This window comes from Lycium barbarum, chromosome 5 (assembly GCF_019175385.1).
Source record: "Lycium barbarum isolate Lr01 chromosome 5, ASM1917538v2, whole genome shotgun sequence".
Classification (NCBI taxonomy): domain Eukaryota; kingdom Viridiplantae; phylum Streptophyta; class Magnoliopsida; order Solanales; family Solanaceae; genus Lycium; species Lycium barbarum.
This window is the reverse complement of record NC_083341.1, coordinates 24,105,043-24,118,440: the sequence shown is the minus strand read 5'-3', so window position 1 is coordinate 24,118,440 and position 13,398 is coordinate 24,105,043. Positions and strand designations below refer to the sequence as shown.

Below are 13,398 nucleotides of genomic sequence, written 5' to 3'. Positions count from 1 at the left end.
AACCTCACTACCTCCCAAGGTAGAGCTAAAGTCTGAGTACACTCTACCCTCCCCAGACTCCACTGTGTGGGATTTCACTGGGTATGTTGTTCTTGTTGTTGCCCGTATATTCTTTGGAGATTATAAGCAAATAATTATCCGGATACAACAAAAGCCTAAAATCATACATACAAATTGTGTCGCTTCTTCAGGGATGAATCCGTACTTATAGAAGTTTAGAAGGAGACTGTTTCTGAAGAAACGCTCCTTTTCTAAACAGACGCAATGTTCTGTTTTATTTAAAATTTAAATATTAAATTCAAATTTTAAATAAACAAAAAACTGTTACAAAATAAATGCACATATCTTATAAATATGTCATTGTTCATTTTATTAGACTTAATGGGCTTAGCTTTATATAGCAAATACAATGGCTTGTGGCCATCGATGTGGGACTCCCACATATGTACAAACTGCTTTTACAATCCCCCAATAGTTTGTAATATGTCTCATAACATTATGCATACCGAAAAAATATCTTACATAGATTTGAACTTTTCATTAGTGTAAATACCTTAAAATTGGACGAAGTTATTAGTATCCTAAAATTTGAACCACAACTCCTTTTGTCAAACCGAAGTATCACACACATAATATTATTAAGTAGCGAAACAATCCAGTATTATGCTTTAGCACGTTTATGGCCATGTGCTAATCCAAATTCATGAATATTTACAAGATCAACTCCTTAAATTTTGGTTGAAACGGCACCACTTCAATATTCATATAGGTGGAAATAGACTCTATGTCCTGTTACTACAGATATTTTCTAATTCCATTAAGAATTAATTCACCTTCTTTCTTGTAACAGTATGCACTTCGAAGTTTGTCATTATGCCCTTGTTATTATAGGCATTTAACAACTTCTGAACTCCTCACATAATAGTAAGCAGCACACTAGAAACGAGGCTCTACACGAGGAGATTCGTGCTTAAACAACACAAGCAGCTTGTTATTACCCATTGAACTTATGTTGTTAAGAGTGTATACTAACTCAAAGTTGGGTTCCCATTACTTGCATTTACTTTAAGAGTTTTAGCCTTATTCCTTCACTAGTTTGTTGTATTGCATCTCTATTTAATGTCTTTGTAAGTGGATCACCCAAATTCTTATTTGATCTCACATATACTATAGCTATAGTTCTATTTGTAATTAACTCTTTTATATACGCATGTCTTATGCTTATATGTCTCAAATTCCCATTATATATTTTATTGTGAGCTACGCACATAGTAGTCTCACTATCACAAAATATGAAAATTACTGGCATTGGTTGTGGCCACAACTTTATATCCAGTAACATGTTTCTTAGCCATTCTGCTTCTTTTCCAGCAGCTGCTAATGCTATAAATTCAGGTTCCATCGTAGAATGAGAAATACATGTTTGTTTCTTAGATGCCCAACTAATGGCGCCACCCTCCAAAGTGAATATCCAACCTGAAGTAGCCTCATTATCATTAATACTTGTAATCCAATTCGCATCAGAATATCCTTCTAATACGATAGGAAAACCACTAAAACAAATGCCCAAATGTTTTGTTTTCTTTAAAAATCTAAGTACTCTAATTATAGCTTTCCAATGAATATCACTTGGATTATTTGCCAACCTTGAAAGTCTACAAACGGCAAATGCTATATCAGGCCTTGTGCAGTGCATTGCGTATATCAAACTGCCAATTGCACTTGCATACTCTAATTGAGCCACTGTTCTTTCAGTATTTTCAGTAAGCTTGATACTTGAATCATATGAAGTTTTAGACTCCTATGCCTAAATGCTTGAACTTGTTAAATATCGTATCAATATAGTGGGCTTGTGATGAAGTCACTCTCTTATTATTTCTTTGGACCTTGATACCTAAGATAGTATCTACTTCATTCAAATCTTTCATTTTAAAGACTGAAGTTAGATACTTCTTAGATTGTGAAATTCCAAGCATGTTCGTGCCAAAAATCAACATGTCATCAACATAAAGACAAATGACAACTGCATAATCTTTTGTAAATTTGAAGTAAATACATTTATCAGCTTGATTATGTACAAATCCGTTTGGTAATAGCATACTATCAAACTTTTCATGCCACTATTTTGGTGCTTGTTTCAAACCATAAAAAGACTTTATTAGCTTATAAACTTTTTTGACTGAGCCGGGGTTCGAATTCAAAACCTCAGAGTATTAGGCGAAGGACAAAAATTAAAGACCAGCAATTTGAGGTGGAAAAATTAAAGACTACCCCCGAATAAGGGCTTGCCCTTTAATCTCAGCCTTCATCGTTTCAGAAATCCCAGTTGGTCCACTTCATTTTATTGTTTGAGTCTTTACGGAAGTATCCTAGTTTTAATAGAAAAAATCACACCAGATGACTAATTAAGCCCCCGAATTACATTTTTTAATTAACACTTTCAAACAAGTATAAATAATAATAGTGAAAAAAAATTGCACTTAACATTCTTCACGAAACAGATTTTGCCATGGGAGATGCCAAAAGAATAAAGGAAACCTACTAATACCATAAAACTTTCGATAAAAACTCCGTGCACGATAATATTTTCTTTGATTATATTATTCGAGAATATTACCTCACCAATGTGTTGGGCTAAACGGTCCAAAGATACTCTTAACATGATGTGATATTATCCGCTTTGGGTCAAGCCCGCACGGTTTCCCCCCAAAGGCCTCACATCATTAAGAGTATCCAACTCCTTATAAGTAGCTCATTTTTCTTTTCAGCTACCAATTTGGTACTTTGTTTGCACACCCAACACAATTTTTTTTTTATTGGAGAGAAAACAATAAAGAAGTCGCTAAGCCTCATTATGATCCTGAAAGCAAGATCAAACTGCACTCAACTACATCCAAATGGACCAAATCTCATGCATGAAATGGTAGAGATAAACAATATCAAAATTTGAAGAATTAGTATGCTCGCCGGACATTTACGGTGCAGGGAGTTCATGACAATAGCTTGCCAGGCATGTTTTGTGCATTTGGAAAGCACAGAGCATGTAACTTAACTAGAGGGTGTATGCCCGTGCTGCGCACGGGCCCAACACTTTGGATTATAGTGTATTTATATATATGTAATTGCATACAATTGTAAAAAATTTATGTATTGAATAGTGTTAGTATATGTATTTTATATTGGATAGTGTTATTATGGTTAATTTTCAAGTAGTTATTGCCATTTAGGATTTAAGTCACATCTTAGGTGAATGAAACTGTGCAAGTAGAGGGTAGCCACATTAATTAGTATACATTTTTAAATGTTGGGTCTGTGCGCAGCGCGGCCAATATTATAAATAGCAATAAATCCTGAAAAAGAGAATACCTATGGGTTTACAAATGCATCAGTGATGCATAATTCGATATCTGAATAGAAATTTTAACATAATTCAAAACAAAAGAATAATGCTAACATCTACTACCTCTAAAAGCATACACGATATCCTAAAAGATGAAAGTGAATAAATATAAAGGTAAGCATCTAATGAGAAATGATAGTTAGATAAACATAATATTACAGGCCAAACTCACCAACCAAGGTTCTTCACACAACCTTTTCTAGTGGGTTTAAGATACCTTTCAAAGAAATGAGAAGCTCAAGCAAATCTTTGATCAATTTTACAGATATTTCTCTTCCCAAAACCAACGTAAAAATCGTTCACTTTCACAATATTCAGGGATGATTTAAAATATCCAACAGTAAGAAGATTATTGTAAGTAATGAGGTAAGATAGTATAAGACAACTAAAATAAGTTTGCACTGTTTATGCATATATTCATTTGTCTATTACATTGATGATTGCACTGTCATATATACATCATTTATACCACATATTTACAGAAAAAGTATTTTCTTAGTAGCAATCATGCATGTTGTAGTTGTGCGATGCCATGGTTGACAAAATACCTGTAGAAATTTGCTGTTAAAATTAGTGCAAGTTTTCAAGTGATGAATGTAGAGAGTGTAGTAGTAGTGCAGTTCAACTAGCTGTGTCATGTACCTTTTTAAAGCATGGGGCGTCACATATGGTTGTAATGTAGCTTTTCAAAAAGACAGTCTTGTGGCAAAAAAATAGTAGCTTGACAGTGCATTGGCAAAAAGATGTGCTCCAAAAACTTGTTGGCAAAACCTGATAACAAAATGATGCTAGCTTTGGTTAGGAATGTAGATGTTGAAAGTAAATGAAAAAAACCAAAGGGTTCTATTAGCCACTCCAATTAATAGATCAACATTAGACAAAAGTGGTTTAGAGATATAAAGAGAGTATTTTTTTTTCCTAGAAGTAACATTGTTGTTTTGTATTAGTAGCAATACATACAGAAATAGGATGAGTTTACTATAGCAGCAGTAATTTCCAGAAATAGCATGATAATTATCATATAGACCAATAGCTTAATCCAACAATAGTGTAAGACCATCTCTTTTTGTCTATTCAGAACTTATATCAGTGTGTTTTTCATAAAAATATATGGAATTGGAAAATGGTAAATGTACGGTTGATTGGACATGAAAGAGCAGCAGCCCCTCTAGACTTTTTCTATAAGATGTGGAGTCAGAAGAGTAACATGTCATGCATAATTCAGCAAGGAGTAATACACACCATAATATATAACATCCAAACAAATCAAATGAGCAAAGAAAAATGTGAAGTTGGATATATGTTCCAGATGTACCATAGAGATCCATCAACATATCAAATTGCAGCTTTAAAATTAGAGTGCTGTTTTTAGCGAATGAAAAGCATCTGTTATGCATTTCTGTTTGCCAAGGAAAGGAAGTTGCCAACTTTTTTTTTTATCAAGTTTCTATTAGCATAGCAGAGAATAAACAACCAAATCTTCAAACAGAAAATGTTGCAGCATATATGCAACGTGTAATGGCTCATATCTCCTAAAGAGAACGTATTATCCATCTAAAAGTTATGGAGTACCAAAGAGTAAATAGACAAAAGACATATTGATTAGAAGGCACAAAAATTGAACCAAAAAAACATAAAGTATGAGAATTTATTTAGAGAGACGCAGAATCAGAGGAGCAAACTCTGATACATCTATGTATTTATGGTCAAAGATCTAAGGTTATTAATTAAGATGTTCACTTTCAATTTACACCCATTTGAAAATCCCAAAACTCTGTTTTTTAAATAACCAACTATTCTTTGCAAAACAACTTCATTTACAACTCCAAGTTCAACTCCAATCTAAAAGTTCCAAATAAAGTGAAAAATATTTGGCCTTCATGGCCAAATGCCTACTCAATTTAATGCCAAGAAGAAGATATGTCGAATATGAGTTGTTTCTTGGCTCCAGAAATAGTTAGAATTAAATAGGCAAACGGATAACAAAAATGAAAACCGCATAATATCACTATGGTAGTTCAACAGTTTTTTATGATATCATACAATTGCACTCTAGATTCTACAATGTAAGTGCCAAGTTTTATGGCATGTCTACACTTATCATCATCAACATGCGAGGTTTGTATTATTAACCTGGCCTGTGCATGTCAAATTGCCTATGACAACAGCTTAATATAGAGTAAGTTTACTGGATCATCAACACCCAGAATCAGAGAGATGGAGATAAGAAGATATGGGTGGAATTTCATGATGTTGAGGATGTCATTTCTGAAATTTCGAGCAGAAATACTTATCAGAACAGTGGAAAAGATAGGAAGAGTGTTTTTTCTGAAAAACTGCCTAGAAATATGGAGGTTTAGATATGTGATCCCAACACCCATGCCCTACAGCAGAAACCAATGGACACATTAGTTAACTTTGATCTTATTTGGTTGAAAGTAGGGTAGCTATCAGAAAAGCAGGAAGAAAGGAACTGAATCTAAAGAGATTAATTTGCTCCTCCATAAAGAGAATATCATTCATGTAAGTAATCTGTAATGTATATTTTGCTAAATAAAGGGACTAAATAAAGAAGGGAAAAGTAGTGATCTATTTAGGAGTTTTGAATAATTTTGTTGACTTAATGAGTACTTAGCAATGGTATACCAAAAACTAATGATAAATCTAAAAATAAAGAATGAAGAAGGAAAAGGAAACTTGAAGACATTACAAATACTACTGATGCTATGTGTGTCAATTGTCAAGTAAATAAGTAAATGTCGGCAATAGCAACTTCAAACAGAGAAGTGATATTTGTAACGTAAGCTAGAGAAGATTCTCCGAGATGGTAACTTTAATAATGGTAATAAGTAAGGAGAAGATTCAGTTATGTGTGAAATTGTAAGACTTACATTTCCAGTAGCTTTCACTCCCTTTTGAGAGGAGTCTTGGTTTCTGTTTTCTGTCTAGTGCTGGAAGGTCTGTCTTTGGTGGGCAGGTTCTGCTGATTCGTTCGGTCGAAGCCAATCTCCATAGCCTTGCGCTTGCTTGCTTCAGCAGTGCTGGTCATTGGTGCAGTTGGTAATGGTTGGTTGGTAGGTTTGTTTTCCTCATAATTCATGATAGCTAGCCTATCTTGATTTTTGGAAAATAATCTTTTCATTTGGATTCTGAAAGTCTTTGGTCCCAATTGTTTATGCGCATTGTCAAAAAGTAGCGCAAACAGCGAGAAAAAGTTAGTTAGTCATGATGATTGTCATAAGTTTATAAATTCGATGATATAAAATACCTGTGCATGGCAGATGTCATAAATCTCTTGTACAGTGAGGTTCAACATCTTCGTTGTTGATTGATCCGAGATGGAGGCTACTGTGCTACCAGTGTGATCCATGACCATAACTTCAAATTGGATTCTGTCATAAAGTAATAAAAAACAATTTCAAGTTTAATAAGTGGCAGCACGGGCCCAACATATGTTAATCATTTTATTTTTATGCACTAATAAGACTCCTCGAACATGCGTAAACATCATTTGAACGATCATATCCCAAGACTAAAACGTGATAATCTTTAAAACTTTAGATATATAAACTTAAAAATATTTCTAGGAAATAATAAATGAAGTTCGGGAAATGTTCGTAGAGTAGTATAATCTTTAAAACTTCATATATATAAATGGTAATTATATGTCTCTATTGTATGATATAATCTATGGTATAAGATCCTCCTCCTATTTTTATTTTTACGCGAACTATGATAGTGCAGTAGTTTCATAGTAGTTTCAGCAGTTGAGTTGAGTAATGTAAGTGTAAACATCTTTTAGTATTTCTTTAAAGGTTGAATATTTGTCGATGCTATGTTTATCAGTAATACCTGGGAATAAGTTAGGTGGATCTTTCGCACTGGATGCAGTAGATTGGCCTTGGTGAAGTAGTTCTTAAAAATGGCATTTTACAATCTGAGCACGCCATGGAGCAGAAATGTTGGTCTTCATTTATCAGTGAAAGTTGACCGTCGATATAGAATATTTGTCCCTGTAAATTAACAAATTGATTTAGTTTTTGTTGAGTGAAAAAATAGTTGCAAAGAACTTCACTACTGCTTTATACAAATTGATTTAGCTATGTTAGAAACTTTTAAATTCTCATGCAGACGATCAAGAATGGTCATCCTAGTATGCTGACACATAAAAAGATAAGTCCTGACCCAGTTTATTATAACCAAAATGAAGACAGATCATTTCAAAAACTCAATTATGCCCTTTTTTTTCTGTTTAATGAAGGGAATTAAAAAGCTTACAACATAATCAAACTCAGATAGGTTATTCCAGTGAGCCAATAGATGAACCTAACTACCAATCCCTCTTTACACCAAAATGAACAATAGGGTTTTCTTTTCAATTCTAAAATATATCATTTCCTTTCTCTAGAAAACAACACAAACTCCATTATGCAGTGAGACCCTGGAATTTTGCAAAACAAATATCCAACAAATAATCTCCAAATAAGAACTCATCAGAACAAATGTTTCAAATGCAAATAATAAACAACTTAGTAACTTTTATACTGATACTATTGATCTTAAAAGTTTTGCACCCCTTGTTAAAGTTTTAAACAGAATGTACCTGTGGCTGCATTTGGATATCGGATATGAATATTGATTCTTCTTCAAAGGGAACAAAAAGAAGAGTGTCTTCTGGGGACATGCTTCTGGCTGTGTACTCAATGAGTTGTCGTTGAATTCTCTACCCATATTCCCTATCCAAATGCTTTTAAAAAAGGTGTTCTGTAAAATGAGCTTTGGCTTATTATCAATTTTCCTGGATGGCTGAAGTGAAATCTAAGCTATATAAAGTACCCACTATCTCTTTTCTTTCCTACTTTCTTTTCCTCTTTCATTTCGTTTCAATTTCCAGCCTTTTGTCAATTTTCCATTCGATTGAGTTGATTTTTTGTTTCAATTTTGCTGCTTTGTGGGCACTTTTAATTGTCAAGTTAAATGCCACAGCCTTCTTAGTCTTCCCTACCCTTGCTCTTTCCTACCCATTTCTCTTACACATATTATCAAACACCTTGTACTTAAATCCCTAAAACCCTAGTTTCTACTTTTTAGAAGACGATGCTCAAATTAGAAGAGTTCAAAAATTAATACCTGATATCTGAAAATTGCAGCACCAGTCTGAGCAAAATTATACTATATTTTTGGTGGTATAAATTGATGAGAAGCTTCTTGATTTACTGTATGTGAAGAGGATGAAAACTTTCTAGATTGGGTTTTGGGCGAAGGTTGTAGCTTCTACTACTTTTTAGAAGTTTCTGGATTGAAAATTACTAGCTTTGGCAATATAATAAAGTATCAAAGCTGGTGAATTAAAGTATAGAATGGAATTTTTTTTCCCTTAATAAATTAAAAATTGGGACCACCCACGGACGACGATCCTACCTCTTAAACCGGCTCTTCTAAAAGGTAGAAATAAGAGACAACAAAGCATGCCATCATTTTTCCAATGGAAAAGTTTTATTTTTTAAGGTAATGCCCTATGGTTCATTTATTTAGTTGTGATTGCCTTTGTTAAGTTAGGCCACTAAGTGAGTGAAAACTGAATAAGGGTGACAAATGAGTTGTTTGGGCTAAAGTTGGGGGTGAAGATACGTTGAATAAATAAATGAATTTTTACATGGTGCATGTAGCCAACATATAAGAAGTATTTAAGTATAGTAACTATACTTTAATTTTATTACAAACCGTAGCTATAAGGTATTTGTATTTACAGTTAGCTCGTAGCTATAAAGGTATATGGATTTGGCTGACAGTATTTTTGGGTAAACTAGATGTATTTGATTGTATGTGTTATTTGGTTGATCCATATACACATGTATTTGACTTACTATATTTTGGCAAATTAGAGTATTTGACTGTATGTGTTGTTTGACTGATCTATATACATATGTATTTGGCTGACTGTATTTAGGAACTATATATTTCAATACACCCGAATACACGCGAAACAAGTAAAACAAAGCTACAAATTGTACTTACAAAAACAATATCTACAGTTGGTTAGAAGCCTAGAAACTATAGTTGTTTATGTAAGTTACCCATAAATAAATGGACTAATACCCAATCCTGGCCAAAGTTAGAATCAAGATGGGCTAACAATGGGTCGTAACTCAACAGGACAATTTGCACGATTGCCCTTCGTACGGACTGGTCTTTAATTTTTGCCCCTCAATTCGCTGGTCTTTAATATTTACCCTTCGCTTACAAAGGTGGTCGAAAATACCCCGAGGTTCTAGGTTCGAAATCCAGCAGAGTCAAAAATAATAATAATTTTGCAAGGCAAAGGTTTCTATGAACCTATGCCTATTCGGGCGAAGTTACATAGAACCTATGCCGGACGACAGACTTTGCCTTAAGGCATAATTAAAAGTCTGCCCGAGACGGCAGACTTTTTGCAAAAGCCTTGCCTTGCGTTTTTTTTTTTTTTTTTGACTGAGCGGGGGTTCGAACCCAGAATCTCAGGATATTTTCAGCCACCTTTTTAAGAGAAGGGCAAAAATTAAAAACCAACAATTTGAGGGGCAAAATTTAAAGAGCACCCCAAAAGAAGGGTAATTCGCGCAAAAAATATGAACTCAACCCCCTGACCCAAATCTTTACAATATTCTCAACTTTTAAAACAAATCAAAATCTAACTTAAAAAAAAAAAGATATTCCACAAATAATTTGATGTTGGATAAAATCGTAATATCTTAACTTTGTCTAATAGTAGACTTTGGTTTCAATTTTATATGACATATTGCATTCTTTCTATCTTCAGTGGCTTCACCATGCTTAGTATTTAGAGACAGTAGAGGAAATTGGGTAATAATTCCGAACTACGTTTTGACCTGATTCTTGTCCTGACAAGATACGTAAGCAGCCCTACATAAGGGTGCGGTTTTTCCACTGTTTCAAAATAATTCTAAACCATAATAGATTGCCAACAGCCTCTTACCTCCATTCAATAGGTATTAATGTTAGCCCCATCTGTGCAACCTGTGGTCACCACCAGGATATTTTCTTTGAGTGCTATATTAGCAAACAATTTTGGAACTGCCTCTCACAAAAATGTAACCTAACCATAAACAACTCCTCCTTTAATAGCACTACAAATTGGATCAACACCTGGAACAACTTGAGAAAGCAGAATTTTGACCACTTAATCCATTGGACCCAATTAATGCCCTTTTGCTTTTGGGGAATATGACTAAACAGAATACTCAATGATATGATGTAATACCATCCCTCCTAGCACCAAAATCACCATAAAATGGGAGCCTCCCAATAACAATGCTTTCAAGCTCAACACTGATGGAGCTTGCCATGGTAATCTTGGCATAGGAGGAATAGGGGGAGTATTTAGAGACAGTAGAGGAAATTGGGTAATAGGTTATATGAAAGGATTGCCCCATACCACTAACACTCTTGCAGAACTAACAACTATCATGCAGGGTCTCAAAATAGCAGCATAACACAATCTAGTCCCTCTAGAGATCAACTCAGACTCAACAGAGGTAATCAAAATGATTAAACAAGGGCACTTGCCTTACAATTCTATCATTTCTAAATGCAAGTGTTTAATGAGCAGACTGGGACATCCGGAGCTAAGGCATAGCTGCAGGGAGAAAAGCAAGGTGGCAAACCTCCTGGCCAAGGAAGGAAGGAAGCAACAACTTTTTGAGGAAATGAAAATGTTAGAAGTACCTCCTAATTTTGTAAAAAAATGTCTTTTGGGCAGACAAATGTGGAACTGTCTTTGAACGGTCTGTAAGGTTCTTTTGGACAACTAAATGACTCACATTCCATAAACGCTGGTGTAACTATTATGTAGATATTTAATATATCATTAGTATCTGTTTAACCAAAAAACAAAAAAACATGCTTGAGGCGAATTCTAATGATAAGAGTATATTATTCTATGTAATTTTCCAAAAAAAATGATTTATTGAAGTGTTTCATAGTTTAATAACTATGGATGTGATATATTTTCTGATTTTCTCTGTCAAACTAACTTATTCAAATAGATATTCTCTTCAAACACTATTTATATAAAACTTATACAAGTCGAAGTAACATCTTAAATTCGATTTACATTCCAACAGAGCCAAATAAAATAAAACGGAAAAATAGTTTAAAGAAGGTTTTGATAAAGTCAGAAGAAGTTACAAAATAAGGATCAACCATGAAATTAAACATGTGGGCATTAAAAAAATCAAAGTTGCATATATATCCACGAATTTTGGCCAAGATCCGGCGGCAAAGATTCAATTTGCAATAATAAATTGTTTGTTTCAATAGTTTCCCTTTTTTAAGAATAATTAACTCAATCAGCATCCCATATTAATTATAAACTCAAAATAAACCTATTTTATTTTTATAACCCATTTTAATCAATTTCCAAACCTTTTCAACCGGTCCTAGCCAGATATAATTAATAAGTAGTTAATTATTAGGAGAAATTATAGGGATATTGATTTTAGATTACATAATTTTAGGAATTATATAAAAATACCCCGTTTAAAATAGGTTTCTTTATTTCCCCATCTGTACCCATCTAAAAGTTTTTTTTTGTTTTATCAATTTCTAGCTCTCCTCAACAAAGGAGGATGGCATTAAGCACTTGGCTGGAGATGTTTTCCGATGGTCCTTCATCTACTTTTTTTTTTCTTTATCATAAATCCTTCTTAAATTTTTTAACACACACCTTTCATCAGCTAAATGAGTAAAAAAATTGTACAACGTTAAGCATTCGAGGGTCTGTCCACCCATTTTTAAAAAAGGTTCTCATGGGTATGTGAGGGCTGTTATTTGATTTATAATTAATGTGTATCCTGAGTTATGCATAGTTTTTTTGACTGCTTCTCTATGTTGGTTAGTTGCCTCCTCCTTTTTATATTCCTTATTTTTCTATTACATTCTGAATGTACAACAAGTGTATAATCAGAATATACATCAATTCTACTCATATTATGCATAATTATACAATGTACAATGTGTTTAACAAGTGCATACTCAGAATATGCATAAATGATACCCATATTATGCAATAATTATACATAAATTATATAATTTGTACAACAAGTGTATAATTAGAATATACATAAATTATACCCATATTATGCAATAATTATACATAGATTATAATGTATATAAGCAGTCTATAATGAATTTAGGTTTAAGTAGATGTTGAAGTTTGACAGAATCTCTTAATTCAGTTTTTCTTGATTATTTTTTAAATTTTTTGTGGAACTTTTGTTATTTAACTACACACTTCATCAATAAGTTATTTTCAATAGAATTTCAATTTTGCCACAAATGACAAAGTGATTTTCGAAGAATACAAAAATTGAAATTCTTGGTTTCCACCGGAAGGTGATTAAAACTGCTGGAAATACTCTGTTTTGAACGAAAGGTGGAAGCTTGGGTAAATAGAAGAATACAACTAAATTTTGTAGACATCAGCAACCTTCAATGACAGAGAAAAAAAAAAACAGCACTCTAATGAGATTGGGGTAGAGTGTATTCCGATGATTAAGGCTAAATCAACAGTGATGATAAGCTAATAGCTTTGGTCAAAGTTGTTATTTTTTATAACTAAGTTTGCTGAAGTGGCTAAAATTTCTAAGGCTACTGAGGACCCGTTTGGTCATAAGAATTATTCACGTTTTCCGGAATTTTTTTTTTCCACTTTTTTTTGAAAAATTAGTGTTTGGCCATGAAAATTCCAAATACAACTTGAAGTTGTATTTGAAATTTGAAAAATAAGAAAAACTTGTTTTTCAAGTTTTTCACAACCAAAACAAGTACATTTCAACAACAAAAATACTATTTACAAAAACTATAGCCAAACATGTCATGCCCCGAACTATGGCCTGGGCGTAACACGGCACTCGGTGCCTGACTGCATGTGACCGAGCGAATCACATGGCTTGCTGAATCATCATGAGGCATACATGAGCGGAAATATAACGTGAAGT

At 33.5% G+C, this 13,398-nt stretch overlaps 1 long non-coding RNA gene across 3 annotated transcripts; it reads right to left on the bottom strand.

Annotated features, from left to right (window-relative positions):
* Positions 1–3,681: 3,681 nt before the first annotated feature.
* On the bottom strand, positions 3,682–8,731 carry LOC132642397 (uncharacterized). 3 transcript variants are annotated; one of them, XR_009583134.1, is made up of 6 exons: positions 8,004–8,508; positions 7,253–7,413; positions 6,669–6,792; positions 6,292–6,557; positions 4,043–4,171; positions 3,693–3,948 (listed from the first exon to the last, which is right to left on the bottom strand). It is a non-coding gene; the product is annotated as an uncharacterized LOC132642397 (long non-coding RNA). The 3 variants fall into 3 exon arrangements; XR_009583133.1 differs by lacking the exon at positions 8,004–8,508 and adding an exon at positions 8,531–8,731 and having other exon boundaries at positions 3,682–3,948; positions 6,292–6,792; XR_009583132.1 differs by having other exon boundaries at positions 3,682–3,948; positions 6,292–6,792; positions 8,004–8,510.
* Positions 8,732–13,398: the final 4,667 nt, after the last annotated feature.